Source organism: Macaca mulatta, chromosome 19 (genome assembly GCF_049350105.2).
Source record: "Macaca mulatta isolate MMU2019108-1 chromosome 19, T2T-MMU8v2.0, whole genome shotgun sequence".
Classification (NCBI taxonomy): domain Eukaryota; kingdom Metazoa; phylum Chordata; class Mammalia; order Primates; family Cercopithecidae; genus Macaca; species Macaca mulatta.
The window spans coordinates 64,113,092-64,129,791 of record NC_133424.1 but is presented as its reverse complement, the minus strand read 5'-3'; the positions used below and the strand labels follow the sequence as shown (position 1 = coordinate 64,129,791).

General features: G+C 43.9%; 1 protein-coding gene across 17 annotated transcripts in view; it reads left to right on the top strand.

Moving 5' to 3' along the window:
- The first annotated feature begins 146 nt into the window (after positions 1 to 146).
- Positions 147 to 16,700, top strand: part of ZNF649 (zinc finger protein 649) — a 40,061-nt gene continuing 23,507 nt past the window's right edge. For 13 of the 17 annotated variants that reach the window (XM_077981638.1, XM_015124727.3, XM_077981636.1 and 10 more), the window contains exons 1-3: positions 147 to 398; positions 10,067 to 10,240; positions 16,544 to 16,653. The gene's annotated coding sequence lies outside the window, so the exon portion shown is untranslated. Of the gene's footprint in view, positions 399 to 10,066; positions 10,241 to 16,042; positions 16,101 to 16,543; positions 16,654 to 16,700 lie in introns of all 17 variants that reach the window. The other 4 variants (XM_077981625.1, XM_077981627.1, XM_077981624.1 and 1 more) reach the window with 2 other exon arrangements.

Sequence of the window (16,700 nt, the reverse complement as noted above, 5' to 3'; positions counted from 1 at the left end):
CCTGCACTCAAGTTTCATTTATTTTCAGAGGCTCGAGCTTAGCCAAGACAAACACGGGATGGGCTACGTGCACCTTAGCGGGCTGGGGGGAAAAGTCATCCGCTTTGCACAAAGAATGACCGGAATGACACAATGGGTGCGGCCATCTTAGAAGTTAGGTGTCCGTACAAGTGAAAACGCTGTCTCCGCTGAGGAAAAAGAACAATCGCACCCTGAGTTATATACCGCGAAAACGCTTCTAGCTACATGGGCAAGAGGAAGATTTTTTAGGACAAAAAGGGTGTGGAGAAGCAATTGAGGTACCAGGATATTGTTCACCCCGTCAACGGAAAGTGAAAAAACAGCGACCAGCCGGAACCTTATTTACGTTTGAGGGACATGGTCACCGCCCAGTGCAGGTAAGGAGAGCAGCCAGGAGTCAACAGGAAAAGGGAATCCAATGTGGGAGGAGGGAATTTTTCTTAAGAGAGGAGAAGGGCTTCCCTCTGCTGGAGGTGGAGTCAATCTTAAGGTCGGGGCTTTCCGAGAACCAAGTGCCTAAAATTCTATAAGGAATAAATAAGACGACTCTGGGAGAATGAAAAGTTGTGCAAGCCCGGGCGCGATGGCGCGCACATGTAGTCCCAGCTACTGGGGAAACCGAGGCAGGAAGATCGCTTGAGCCCAGTAGTTCCAGGCTGCAGTGAGCTATGATCGCACCTATCAATAGCCACTGCACCACGCAGCCTTGGCAACCTCTTCTTGAGGAAAAAAAGAAAAAAGAAAAAAAAAAAAGTTATGCAAGAAAAGAAATCATAGGATACTACCTGACTGACCTATAAATATTATTTACATAGTCATCATAATGTAAATTCTAATTCTGATCCAACCTAAATTAAGACAATTCCATTGCAAGAATGAGAAGGAAATTCGCGTGTAGTGGAGTGTTTCTATTTCTAACAGAGTTTTCACGTGTCCTTCATGATAAATCTATAGAAAATGCCCCAAAATGCAAACTCCATTTCAGAAGCATACCATGTTACTTAAAATATCGAATCTGTGAAGAGTAAAAAGCTTTACAGAACTATATGACTCCTTAGGAGAACTGCAAAATAAAAGCAAGAATTTTATGACTCAGGAATTTCACTCCTAAATATTTATTCAACAGTAATGAAACTATATGTCCTCACAAAGTCTCACAAGAATGTTCTTGGTCCTTTTATGCATAATACCCTGAACAGGAAACAGTCCAGGTGTCCATCAGTAGATGAATGTATAAGCAAATGGTAATGTAATCATACCCTGGAATACTACTCAACAATAATAAAAGAACAAATCACAGATGTATGCACCATTATAGATAAATGTCAACAACCTTATGAAGGGGGCCAGCCCCTCCACACCTATGGGTATTTCTTGTCAGGTGGGACGAGAGACTGAGAAAAGAAATAGGACACAGAGAAAGTATAAAGAAAGAACAGTGGGCGCAGGGGGTGCAAGGGACCGGCACTCAGCATATGGAGGACCCGCGCCGGCACTGGTCTGTGAGTTCCCTCAGTATTTATTGATCACTATATTTACCATCTGAGTGAAGGGGATGTGGCAGGACTATACGGTAATGGTGGGGAGAGGGTCAGCAGGAAAACGTGAGCAAAGGACTCTGTGTCATAAATAAGCTTAAGGAAAGGTGCTGTGCCTTGGTATGTACGTATGCCAGACTTATGTTTGACTTTACACAAAGAGAAGTAAAGAGCAGTATTGTCACCAGCATGTCTCATCTCCAGCCATAAGGCGGTTTTCTCCTTTCTCAGTAAATAGAATGTATGATCCGGTTTTACACCAGGACATTCTATTCCATTCCATTCCTCCCAGACGAGCAGGAGACAGATGCCTTCCTCTTATCTCAGCTGCAAAGAGGCCTTCCTCTTTCACTAATCCTTCTCAGCACAGACCCTTTATGGGTGTCGGGCTGGGGGACGGTCGGGTCTTTCCCTTCCCATGAGGCCATATCTCAGGCTGTCTCAGTTGGGAGAAACCTTGGACAATACGCAGGCTTTCTTGGGCAGAGGTCCTTTCGGCCTTCCGCAGTGCACTGTGTCCCTGGGTACTCGAGACTGGAGAACGGCGATGACTTTTAGCAAGCATATTGCCTGCAAACACATTTTTAACAAAGCACATCCTGCACAGCCCTAAATCCATTAAACTTTGAGTCAACACAGCGCATTTCTGCGAGCACAGGGTTGCGGCTAGGGTTACAGATTAACAGCATCTCAAGGCAGAATAATTTTTCTTAGTACAGAACAAAATGGAGTTTCTTATGTCTACTTCTTTCTACATAGACACAGTAACAATCTGATCTCTCTTTCTTTCCCCTACACCTTATTCTGAGAGAAAGAAGCCAGGCAGAAAGAGAGAAGAGAGAACATGTTATATGATTCCATTTACACGGAATAACAAGTGTAGTGAGGATATGGAAGAACTGGAACCTTCACATACTGCTGGTGGAAATGTAAAATGGTGCAGCCACTTTGGAAAATAATCTGGCAGTTCCTCAAATGGTTAAACATACTGACCATATGATCTGACAGTTTCACTCCTGGGTTTATATCCAAGAGAAATAAAAACATGTCCATACAAAAATTTGTGCATGAATGTTTATAGCAGCATTATTTATAATAGCCTGAAGTGAAAACAACTCAATTATCCATCATCTGATGAAGGGAAAAATAAAATGTAGTATTGTGGGGAAAAGAAAGAGGGATCAGACTGTTACTGGGTCTATGTAGAAAGAAGTAGACATAAGAGACTCCATTTTGTTCTGTACTATAGAAACTCTTGTGCCTTGAGATGCTCTTAATCTGTAACCCTACCCCCAACCCTGTGCTTGCAGAGACGTGTGCTGTGTTTACTCAAGGTTTAATGGATTTAGGGCTATGCAGGATGTCCTTTGTTAAAAAAGTGCTTGAAGGCAGTATGCTTGGTAAAAGGCCATTCGCTAATCTCTAGTACCCAGGGACACAAAACACTGCGGAAGGCCACAGGGACCTCTGTCTAGGAAAGCCAGGTATTGTCCAAGGTTTCTCCGCATGTGCTAGTCTGAAATATGGCCTCATGGGAAGGGAAAGACCTGACCGTCTCCTAGCCCGACACCCATAAAGGGTTTGTGCTGAGGAGGATTAGTGAAAGAGGAAGGCCTCTTTGCAGTTGAGCTAGAGGAAGGCATATGTCTCCTGCTCGTCCCTGGGCAATGCGAAACCCGTGTAAAACCTGATTGTATGTTCTATTTACTGAGATAGGAGAAAACCGCCCTAGGGCTGGAGGTGAGATGTGGTAGTGGCAATGCTGCCGTTTAATGCATAGAAATGTTTGTGGAGATGTTTGTTTACATGCACATCAAGGCACAGCACCTTTCCTTAAACTTATTTATGACACAGAGATCTTTGTTCACATGTTTTCCTGCTAACCCTCTCCCCACTATTACTCTATTGTCCTGCCACATCCCCCTCTCTGAGATGGTAAAGATAATGATCAATAAATACTGAAGGAACTCAGAGACCTGTGCCCACATGGGTCCTCCATATGCTGAGCACTGGTCCCCCGGGCCCACTTTCCTTTCTCTGTACTTTGTCTCCGTGTCTCTTTCTTTTCTCAAGTCTCTCGTTCTACCTGACAAAAAAATGCCCACAGGTGTGGAGGGGCAGGCCACCCCTTCAACTATAGCCATACATTAGAATATTATGCAGGTATAAAAAGGAATGAAGTGCTGAAACATGCTAAAACATAAATGAACCTTGAAAACGTCCTAAAGGAAGAAGCCAGTCACAAAAGACTTAAGATTATATGATTGCATTTATATGAAAAGTCCATATAGACAAATCTAGAGGTGGGGGGAATGGCAGAATTAACAGGTGTTAATATTCACAGTATGAATAAGAAAAAGAGAACCAATATAAAGTTGAAAAAAATACTGAAGTAAATAAACAAGCAACTTATAAAATATGAAATAAAACTAAGGTAAGATTTTTATTCATGAAGGGGCCAGCCCCTCCACACCTGTGGGTATTTCTTGTCAGGTGGGATGAGAGACTGAGAAAAGAAATAAGACACAGAGACAAAGTGTAGAGAAAAGAAAAGTGGGCCCAGGGGACCTGCGCTCAGCATATGGAGGACCCACGCCGCCGGCACTGGTCTCTGAGTTCCCTCAGTATTTATTGATCACTATTTCTACCATCTCGGAAAGGGGGATGTGGCAGGACTATAGGGTAATGGTGTGGAGAGGGTCAGCAGGAAAACATGTGAGCAAAGGTCTCTGTGTCATAAATAAGTTTAAGGAGAGGTGCTGTGCCTCGATGTGTACATAGGCGAGATTTATGTTTGACTTTACACAAACATCGCAATGCAGTAAAGAGCAGTATTGTCGCCAGCATGTCTCACCTCCAGCCCTAAGGCAGTTCTCTCCTATCTCAGTAAATTGAACTTACCATCAGGAGGAGCAGGAGACAGATGCTTTCCTCTTATCTCAACTGCAAAGAGGCCTTCCTCTTTCACTAATCCTCCTCAGCACAGACCCTTTACAGGTGTCGGGCTGGGGGACACTCAGGTCTTTCCCTTTCCAAGAGGCCATATCTCAGGCTGTCTCAGTAGGGGAAACCTTGGACAATACCCAGGCTTTCTTGGGCAGAGGTCCCTGCGGCCTTCTGCAGTGTATTGTGTCCCTGGGTACTCGAGACTGGAGAATGGCAATGACTTTTACCAAGCATACTGCCTGCAAACACTTTTTAACAAAGCACATCCTGCACAGCCCTAAATCCATTAAACCTTGAGTCAACACAGCACATGTTTCTGCGAGCACAGGGTTGCAGCTAGGGTTACAGATTAACAGCATCTAAAGGCAGAAGAATTTTTCTTAGTACAGATCAAGATGGAGTTTCTTACATCTTCCTTTCTCTACAGTCTGATCTCTCTTTCTTTCCCCCGCAATTCACCCTTAAGATCGACAAAATTAAACGGCCAAGGTTGCGAGGAAATATGTATTGCAATAGACCTAGCCTTTCTAAGCGTTTTTTTTTTTTTTTTTTTTTTTTTTTTTGAGACGGAGTCTAGATCTGTAGCCCAGGCTGGAGTGCCTTGGCTCACTGCAACCTCCGCCTCCTGGGTCCTGGTTCAAACAGTTTTCCTACCTCAGCCTCCCGAGTAGCTGGAATTACAGGTGTGCGCCACCATGCCCAGCTAATTTTTGTATTTTTAGTAGAGACAGGGTTTCATCATGTTGGCCATGCTGGTCTTGAATTCCTGACGTGGTGATCTTCCCGCCTTGGCCTCCCAAAGTGCTGGGATTACAGGGGTGAGCCACCATACCCAGCCCCTAAGCCTTTTTAAATATGCAGAATGAAGGTAATATTTATGTCTACCATCTACAGCTTTTATAGTATTATGTCAGATAATGCAAATATTATGCTTGACATAGGTACCTATTCAAAAAAAGTGTATACACTTAAAATATTAACTAGTAGTTTTCAGTGGAGTTCTTGGGAACAATGGATAGCAGCTAGTATAGTATATACACTAATAGAACATTTTTTGGACAACAATCTGGAATTATTTACTCAATTAAAATTTTTCATTTTCTTTGGATCAGCAATTCCAAAACTTAGTAGAAATTATTGATTTGACATGCAGCTTGCACAAAAATTTCTACCAATCCTTTCTGGGCTCCAACTTGGTCAACAGAAAAGCCCCGCCCTCACTATTAGCTCCGCCCCCTACTGTCCCTTTACCTTCACCTTTCACCCTGGAGATGTCACCCAATACCCACCACTAACCCTGGGTGAGGGAGATCTTTTCATTCAGCTGGCTCTGATTACCCTGTGCCCACAGTGATCTCCAAACCCTATACTGTTCCCCATAAGCATTCCTGGAGGTCGTTTCACCTGCTCCCCTAAGGGACGTCGCTGTTTTCTGTACGGATATGTACACCTTCTCCAAGATGGCCGCGCATGCTGTAACGTGGAGCTGCTTCCTACTTACAAGCAGCAAAAACATAGGCCATGCTAAGCTTGGTGCACCTTGCCGGGCAGGATTGGACCTGTGTTGCACAGCGATGGGATGGCGCATGCGCATTGTCGTTGGCGACCCCCACGATGGACTCAACCCGGACCAATAAAATTATCGTGGGCGGGGAGATTGTGTAGGGAGAATCTTTCAAGATGGCGGCCCTGATATGTATCAGTTACGAGAGCACCCCCATACTCTCAGCCTCTGTGTCTTAAAAGACCGGGAAGCTGAATCTAATGGGCCCAAGGTGATGACTGGAAGACTGCAGACTTGGCGGCTCTAGAGATTAAACTTGACCAGTGAGGTGGAGCAGCCAGGCTTGTGAGTCTGTAGCAAAAGTGATGGACCAGGGCGCTTGCGACCCAGCTGGTGCGCCCAGGATCTTTTAAGGGGGCTCAGTTTCACGTTCGCGGAGCAGAATCAGGAGTTGGGTTTGTGGAGATTTGAGATTTATGGTAGGAGAGTCTGGGGCGTCCATGAGGGGAGCTAGCCAGTGTGGGGAAAAGGGATGGTAGGGAAAGCTGCCAGCTTTCCCTGAGATTGGTATTGGGGTGGGCTGGAGGGATTGGGGTGGGCTAGAGGACGTTAGTGCTTGAGGTTAACCTTTGTCTAACCCCAAGGTCGCGGACTAGGGCGACCTTGGAGGCAGATTAGTGATTGGAGTGATCCACAGAGTGATTCAGCAATTGTGATTTTTCCCAGGATGTGATTGACGTGTTATTGAAGGAAATTGCCTATCTTTTGGGGGTGTATCAGTACCTTAGGCCTTCTGGGGGAAGTTCAGTTCTTGGGACAGCATTGAAGGGCACAATGTCAACAGTTGAGACATCCTTGGGGATAAGTCAGTGATTATCCCCAAGGATAATGACCCCCGTTCTTCTCAGGGTCACTAATTGGAGTGTCCAACAGGTGAGGTCAGTGGCTGAAATGTCCCTGAGTTAGATTAGTATTGGGGCATCTTTGGAGGTGGTCAGTGAATGGGGTGGCCTTGTAGGGAGGTCATTGTTGGGGCTGAAGTTTTTCTTGCCTTTGAGGATCTTCAGTGGTTACTGAGAGTTACGAGGGTCTGAGTGTTTGTGTCTCGATAGACCAGTGATAGTTTCCCTGTAGGAATCAACTAGGATGATCTGGGGTGGCCTTGTGCTGGTATTTTAAGTATGACGTAGGCAGGCATGGGTACCCAAGAAATTCATAGCGGGGTTGGAGCTTCGGAAGTCTTTGGGTTTTGCAAGGCATTGGGATTTTTAAAGTCCCACTGACTTTTCATAAGTTGAAGGGTGCCATCCCCTTCACACCTGTGGGTGTTTCTTATCAGGCGGGACAAGAGACTGAGAAAAGAAATAAGAGATAGAGACAAAATATAGAGAAAGAACAGTGGGCCCAGGGGACCAGCGCTCAGCATACGGAACACATGCGCCAGCTCTGGTCTCTGAATTCCCTCAGTATTTATTGATCACTATCTCTACCATCTCAGAGAGGGGGTTGAAGCAGGACAATAGGGTAATAGTCAGAAGAGGGTCAGCAGGAAAACATGTGAACAAAGGGCTCTGTGTCATAAATAAGTTTAAGGAAAGGTGCTGTGCCTTGATGTGCACGTACACCAACACCTTGGTGCATTGAAGAGCAGTATTGTCGCCAGCATGGCTCACCTCCAGCCATAAGGCAGTTTTCTCCTATCTCAGTAAATAGAACATACAATCGGGTTTTACACCGAGACATTCCATTCCCAGGGACAGGAGGAGACAGATGCCTTCCTCTTATCTCAACTGCAAAGAGGCCTTCCTCTTTCACTGATCCTCCTCAGCACAGACCTTTTATGGGTGTCGGGCTGGGCAACAGTCAGGTCTTTCCCTTCCCAGGAGGCCATATCTCAGACTGTCTCATGGGGAGAAACCTTGGACAATACCTGGCTTTCCTAGGCAGAGGTCCCTCGGCCTTCTGCAGTGTATTATTGTTTCCCTGAGTACTTGAGATTAGAGAATGGTGATGACTTTTACCAAGCATACTGCCTTCAAGCACTTGTTTAACAAAGCACATCCTGCATAGCCCTAAATCCATTAAACCTTGAGTAAACACAGCACATGTCTCTGCAAACATAGGGTTGGGGCTAGGGTTACAGATGAACAGCATCTCAAGGCAGAAGAATTTCTCTTAGTACAGAACAAAATGGAGTCTCTTATGTCTACTTCTTTCTACATAGACACAGTAACAGTCTGATCTCTCTTTTCCTCACACCTGAGCACCAGTTTAAGTAAAACTTTAAGCAACTGCACATAGTATTTTTCTTCAATAGACAAATTCTGCCCCATGTTACCCTGATTCAGAAAACTTCCCATTCCCAGTACTTCTTTAAAGCAATGCTCACAGTGCCTCTTTAGGTACTGACCTCATATCTGCTGCCAGCCAACTCGTCCCGGGGTCCCCATTCATCTTGTCAATTTCAGTTCCTCTGCTCCAGCAGACCTTCTTCATTCATGTCCTTGTGTCCCTGTGTTCGGATGTGACCATGTCATCCAATTCTGTCGCTGTTCATTGAGCCACTATGCCGTGGACCCTGTTGGACTGAACAAAGGAGGGCGAATGAGGGAATAAAGACAAAAGGCAAAAGAGTGTATTTGGAAGAAGTGGTCGGGGGCACCTTGCTCTTAGTGAACAAGGGCCCTAAACTTTGAGCTGTCTTAGGATTTATTGGTAGCGAGAAGGGGGGTGGTTGTCAGTCCAAAGCAGGTCTGCAAGACTGCATTCCTCAAACAATAAGCTCTAGATGTCCTAGTACATAACCTCAAGAATCCCAGCGCCAGGGAGTGATGGCCCTCAGCAAACCTTCTGGGGCCGGGACAGAAGCGAGTTTGCCCACATTCTGCATTCATGATAAGCAATGTGCTGTTTGATCATATAGCCTCAGTGGAAGGCTGACTTGGTCACAATTCCCCAGCCTCTGGCTCTCTACAATTACTAATGTGTTTTATTACTATTATTTAATAATAAATAATATGTTTTATTATTTAGTAATAATATGCATTATTACTAATATGTTTTATTAATATATTACTAATATGTTTAAGTATAGGTTTTCTTTTTTTTTTTTTTTTTTTTTTGAGACGGAGTCTTGCTCTGTAGCCCGGGCTGGAGTGCAGTGGCCGGATCTCAGCTCACTGCAAGCTCCGCCTCCCGGGTTTACGCCGTTCTCCTGCCTCAGCCTCCGGAGTAGCTGGGACTACAGGCGCCCGCCACCTCGCCCGGCTAGTTTTTTTGTATTTTTAGTAGAGACGGGGTTTCACCGTGTTAGCCAGGATGGTCTCAATCTCCTGACCTCGTGATCCGCCCGTCTCGGCCTCCCAAAGTGCTGGGATTACAGGCTTGAGCCACCGCGCCCGGCCTTAAGTATAGGTTTTCTAGGGAAGCAGTCAGAACATCTACAGGTAAGTTTGACTCAGCAAAGCATACAGACTTCGGATTTGAGCAGACTTAGGTTTTTATCTGTATTCTGCATTTATACTGTGAGAACATGGGCGAGTGTTTTAACTTCTCTGAGATTCTTTTTTTATTTGTATAAAAACAAAATCATTAATAACTACTCATATAGTAAAAATACATAGCACATAGTAGGTACCCAAGATGGATTAACAAACAGTATTCCACTTCTTCTATCTGTTTCTCTGGATTTTTTTTTTGGCTTTTAAAATTTTCTCCTTTGATTTTTCTCCCCCTTTCTCTTTATAACTGTTTTTTTCCAAATGAAGACCTTTGGGTATAGTTTTTGGCAGGATTTCATAATTTAATGAAGATGACTTTGTTGGTGTTTGCTATATAAAATAATTGTGTTTCTTGTAAAACCAACCATCTGGTACTGTATGTTACTTTTTTTTCCTTTAAATTATTAGATTAACCTATCACCTGAAGAAAACACAGTTAACAGTTAAATAATTGTGTATATGTGTGTATCTAAGGCACACATATACACAACTCAAACAACTCAAAACATCTGTTATAATCATAGTTTACTAAGGCAGTGAATTCCTTTAATCCTCAGGTCCTGGCTTCCTGGGAAAAAATATTTCCTATAAGGGAAGGAAGTGAAGGTATTAAGATCAATACATCATCCTTGACCAGTGACCAGCTTCAGAGAAGAGCCAGAGTCAACAATAGAACAAATATTCCCGTTGCTGGCTGTATCTAAGGGCACCAGAAAATGTCCAAGTCCCAAGTGAGTTATATATGTATATTTTGACTTCCTACTGGTTTTCCAGTGGATTTGAAGAGGTTTCATAATGATCATAATTAAAAGGATATTATGAGCCTGGGCACAGTGGCCTCACACCTGTAATTTCAGCACGTTGGTAGGCGGAGGTGGGAGGATCACTTGATCTCAGGAGTTCGGGACCAGCCTGGGCAACATAGTGAGACCTCATATTATATTTGTTCAATATTTATGAGGTGAAGGGGGCCAGCCCCTCCACACCTGTCAGTATTTCTCTTCAAGTGGGACAAGAGACAGAAAAGAAATAAGACACAGAGACAAAGTATAGAGAAAGAAAAATGGGCCCTGGGGCCCAGCACTCAGCATAGAGAGGACCTGCACCAGCACTGGTCTCTGAGTTCTCTCAGTATTTATTGATCGCTATCTCTACCATCTCAGTGAGGGGGATGTGGCAGGAAACAGAGAAAGGTGTGTAGGGCAAGTTTTGGGAGATTCTGTGCAGAAGCTTCGAGTTTTCCTCACCCCATGGAGTTACACAGACAATGTTTGATTGTCCTAGCCATGATGTGTGACAACAGGCATGACATATTGCCAGTCCAGGAAGCCCACTTGAGCCTGGGTGTCCAGGGTTTTTATTTGGCTTTAGTTATTATGGGCAAGGCTGATCACATGAGTGGCTGACCTTATTCTTCAGCCCCTTCAGAGGCCACTATACTACAGTGTGGCCCAAGGCTCCCATCATACATTGTTAGCATACATGATCTTGTGTGACCCAAGGCTCCCAGCAAACAAAGACGCTCATCAGACAGTATATTCCAATGGCTTAGAGTAGGAGTGTCCAGTCTTTTGGCTTCCCTGGGCCACACTGGAAGAAGAATTGTCTTGGGTCACACATAAAATATACTAACACTACCAACAGCTGATGAGCTTAAAGAAAAAAGAAAAAAGAAAAACTAAAATATCTCATAATGTTTTAAGAAAGTTTACAAATTTGTTTTGCATTCAAAGCCCTCCTGGAAGCCAGGCACAGTGGCTTATTCCTGTAATCCCAGCACTTTGGGAGGCCAAAGTGGGCAGACCACTTGAGGTGAGGAGTTTGAGACCAGCCTTGCCAATATGGTGAAACCCCATCTTTACTAAAAATACAAAAAATTAGCTGGGCATGGTGATGCATGCCTGTAATCTCAACTACTTGGGAGGTTGAAGTGGGAGAATTGCTTGAACGTGGGAGAATCGCTTGAACTTGGGAGTTGGAGGTTGCAGTGAGCTGAGATTGTGCCCCTGCACTCCAGCCTGGGCGAGAGAGTGAAACTCTGTCTCAAACAACAACAACAACAACAACAACAAACGAAACAAAGCCCTCCTGGGCCACGTGCACCCCATGGTCCACAGGTTGGAAAAGTTTGATTTAGAAGTTACCTCCCAGGGACAGGCAAAGGCTGAGCCTTTCTTTGGAATGTTCAGTTTATGGGTAACCCAGACTCACTCTGTTAATCCTTTACTGCACAGCTTATCTTCACACCATGATGTCTTGAATCTCAGCTGGAAGACTCAGAAGGTTAGGGACTAGAATCATCTGAAGGCTTCTTCCTCTCTGTTTCTATGTGCCAGGCTGAGATTACTTGAAAACTAGGCTCAGCTGAGGCTGCTAGCCAGAGCACCTGTGTGTGACCTTCTCATGTGGCGTGGATGGGCTTCTCACAGCATGGTGCTGGCTCTGAGACAGCCAAGATGAGGCTACAGGGCCTTTTCTGCCTTAGCCTCAGAAGTTATGTTGTGTCACCTCTGTTGCATTCTGCGGCTAGCTCACCTGGTAGAGCATGAGATTCTTAATCTCAGGGTCGTGGGTTTGTGCCCCACCTTGGGCGCCAGATGAAGGAATCCTGCCCCTCCACACCTGTGGGTATTTCTCGCAAGGTGGAGATGAGAGACTGAGAAAAGAAATAAGACACAGAGACAAAATATAGAGGAAGAAAAGTGGGCCCAGGGAACTGGCATATGGAGGGCCCACACTGGCACTGGTCGCTGAGTTCCTTCAGTATTTATTGATTACTATCTCTACTATTCTCCGTGAGGGGGACGTGACAGGCCTATAGGGTAATGCTGGGGAGAGGGTCAGCAGGAAAACATGTGAACAAAGGACTCTGTGTCATAAATAAGTTTAAGGAAAGGTGCTGTGCCTTGATGTGTACATAGGCGAGATTTATGTTTGACTTTACACAAACATCTCAGTGCAGTAAAGAGCAGTATTCCCACAAGCATGTCTCACCTCCAGCCATAAGGCGGTTTTCTCCTATCTCAGTAAATAGAATGTATGATTGGGTTTTACACCGAGACATTCCATTCCCAGGGACGAGCAGGAGACAGATGCCTTCCTCTTATCTCAACTGCAAAGAGACCTTCCTCTTTCACTATTCCTCCTCAGCACAGACCCTTTATGGGTGTTGGGCTGGGAGATGGTCAGGTCTTTCACTTCCCATGAGGCCATATATCAAGCTGTCTCAGTGGGGAGAAACCTTGGACAATACTCAGGCTTTCTTGGGCAGAGATCCCTGCAGCTTCTGTAGTGCATTGCATCCCTGGGTACTCGAGACTGGAGAATGGCAATGACTTTTACCAAGCATGCTACCTGCAAACACATTTTCACCAAGGCACAGCCTGCACAGTCCTAAATCCATTAAACCTTGAGTCAATACAGCTCATGTCTCTGCGAGCACAGGGTTGGGACTAGGGTTACAGATTAACAGCATCTCAAGGCAGAAGAATTTTTCTTTGTACAGAACAAGATGGAGTTTCTTATGTCTTCCTTTTTCTACATAGACACAGTAACAGTCTGATCTCTCTTTCTTCCCCCACACTTTTCTGTCTTAGCCTCAGAAGTTATGTTGTGTCACCTCTGTTGCATTCTGTGGGTACAAGCAAATCACCAAGACAAGCCAGATTCGAGGGGGAAGGGAATAGGCTCCATCTCTTTGTGTGGGAGTGGCAAGGTTTTGCAGAAGGTTTTCTTTGGAATGTGAGATATTATTGTGGTCATCTTTGGGAAATGCAGTCTACCACATGGGCACAGTAAGAAATTGTTTCCTTCTCCTGAGGATAAAGCTCCTCTAGAAAAGTAAATATTTCATGTCACTTAAATAAGAAGAAATTTATTTGATGAGTCATCACATAGATCATATAGAAGTTAGTGCCCTCCACAGAGAAGCCAGTGGTGTAATACCAAAACCAAACTCAGTGATCAGAGTGCTTCAGGGCTCCAAAACATTGTAGCCAAAGTTCACAGCCTCCTGATGGTCTGTTTTTTTTTTTCAGGGATAAAATGTAGAGATTTTTAAGATGGATGGATTCTATGACCATTGTATGGTCTTCCACAAAGAGTCCTCAATATTCTGTTTTTTTTTTTTTTTTTTTCTCGGTGGTTTCCATTTTCAGACAGTTTTGACCCTAGGTGACATTTGGCAATGTCTGGAGACATTTTTGATTGTCACACCTGGGAAAGGAGGGTGTGCTAATCACAGCTAGTGGATAGAGGCTAAGAATGCTGCTAAGCATCCTGTGATGACACTACCGGGCCTTCAAATAAAGAATTCTCCAACCCAAAATGTCAGTGCATGTCGCAGTCTGTTCCTACATGATTGAATGAAGGGGGACGAATGTAGAAGTGAAGACAAAGACAAAAAGATACATCTTAAAATAAGGGGTCAGAGGGCTCCTTGCTTCTAGTGAGCAAAGGCAGCCCTGAGCTTCTACAGCCCTTCATATTTATTAGGTGGAATCAATAGTGAGAGAGAGGTAATGGTTGGTCAGCTGCTTTGACTCATCACAGGTACACATAATTACTTTCTTTATACAACAGTCTTCAGATATTCCTATAGATGACCAATGTGGAGCACCCGATTCTGTCACTGTTCCAGGGTTGGGAGGGCACTATGTACCCTGCCACAATCCCTGGTGGACTGAACAAAGGGGGGCAAATGTGGAAACACAAGACAAGAGACAAAAGAATATATTTGGAAGAAGGGGTCAGGGAGCACCTTGCCTCTAGTGGACAAGGGCCCTGAGCTTTACACAACCCTCCATATTTATTAGGCAAAAGAGATAGTGAGAAGGGGAGTGGAAGAAGGGAGTCAGCTGGTTGGTCCAGAGTAGGCTTGCAAGACTGCATTCCATGAACAACAGGCTCTAGATGTTGCAGTAGATAACCTCAGTGCCAGGGAGTGATAGCCTCCAGCAAACTTTCTGTCGGCAGGCACAGTCATGAGTTTGCTCTTATCCTGCATTCGTGAAATACAGTTTGCTGTTTGATCATATAGCTTCCAGTGGAATTCTGAGTTGATCATGTCCCATGGGCTTTAGGCTGCCTACAAACCACAAGGAACACTGTGCCTGGGGTATGAGTGCCCGTGGCACTCCTTCTGGAGGCAATGCAAATTGTCAGTTTTCCAACATCCTACTTTCATGAGAACAGTTTTCTGTTTGCTCATATAGCCTCCAGTGGTATACTGAATTGGTCACGACCCCATTTTCTTGGCCTCCAACAAATGCAGATTGAGCATCCCTTATCAGAAATGCTTGAAACTGGAAGTGTTTCAGATTTTAGATTTTTTTTTTTTTTTCAGAATGCTTGCATTATACTTACTAGTTGAGCATCCCTAATCTGAAAATCCAAAATTTGAAATGTCCTGGTCTTTGAGTGTGACCTTTGTGCATCATGTCAGCCCTCAAAAGAATTTCAGAATTTGGAGCATTATAGGTTTCAGAATTTTGAATCAGGGATGCTCAACCTGTAGTGCTGAGGTAGAGAAACTCCTATTTACATTGATTAGTAAACAGTTCCAAGTTATGTTGACAGAGTCTTAGATTTTTCCTTCATAATCTCTTCATACCCGAGAATGCAGTGTCAGCTCTCTGTTCAAAGTCAATACTTATCTACTTCTTTTTTTTTAAAATTCCAATTATATTAAGCTCAAAATATTCACAATGTCAGCTGGGCAGTGGTGGCTCACCCTTGTAATCCCAGCACTTTAGGAGGCTGAGTTGGGAAGATCAGTTGAGCCCAGGACTTTGAAACCAGCTGGACAACATAGTGAGACCCCATCTCTACAAAAAAATACGAAAGTTAGCTGGGCATGGTGGCACACACCTGTAGTTCCAGTTGCTCAGGAGGCTGAGGTGGGAGGATCGCTTGAGCTTAGGAGGTCAAGGCTGCAGTGAGCTGTGATCATGCCACTGCCTTCCAGCCTGGGTAACAGAGCAATACTCTGTCTCTAAACAAAATCATCATCTTTATAATACTTCTCCAACTTGAATGAATTTCAAAAAAGAAAATATTCACAGTATCAAACTTTCAAACAATGTAGAAGTTTATAGTGCAAAACCTGAAAGTTCCCCCTTAATCCTTTTTCACCATCTTTAAAATAATCTCAAAACATTTTTGTGTATTCTTATGGTTTCCTGTATCAGCATTGGCATATCTAAATGTGAATTTGAGTGAATTTTTGCTAAGTGTCTCTTGCTCACCCTCAGGCTGAATGATTCTCTAGAACAGGGGTTCCCAACCCCTGCTACTGGTCCATGGCCTGTGAGGAAGTGGGCCAGGCCAGTGAGCAAATTTTATCTGTATTTACAGCCAATCCCTATCATGTGCATAACCATCTGAGCTCCCCTTCCTGTCAGATCAGAGACAGCATTAGATACTTCTAGGAGCTCAAACCCTGTTATGAACTGCACATGTGAGGGATCTAGGTTGCACACTCCTTATGAGAATCTAATGCCTGATGATCTGTCAGTGTCTCCCATCACTCCCAGCTGGAACCATCTAGTTGCAGGAAAACAAGCTCAGGGCTCCCACTGATTCTACATTATGGTGAGTTGTATAATTATTTCATTATATATTACAATGTAATAATAATAGAAATAAAGTACACAGTTAATGTAATGCACTTGAATCATTCCAAAACCATCCCCTTGCTCTGATATGTGGAAAAATTGTCTTCCACAAAACCAATCCGTGGTGCCAAAAAAGTTGGGGACTGCAGATTAAATACTTTATTAAAGGATGTAAGGAGGTTCTGTTTCTCTTTTGTGAATGAATGATTAAATATGTGAATCAGTGAATGAATGGAAGTACCAAAATAGGATATTTTAACTAAAACATTTTTTCCTATATATTATAATGCAAAACTAGTTACATGGAAGGCAGCCAAATAACTTACTCTGGGAAAATGTATTATAAGAAATTATCATTTATATTAATAGCATTACACAATGGTAATTCTTTAGAATTTGAGTAGGAATGTTCTATTACAGAGCTCACTGTCATTCAAGGATGTAGCTGTGGGTTTCACAGAAGACATCTGTTCAGAAGAATCTGTACCAAGATGTGATGTTGGAAAATTATAGCAACCTGGTATCACTGGGTAAGCATAGTTTTTCTGGGTAGTGTAGGCAATCAATTGCCCTTCCT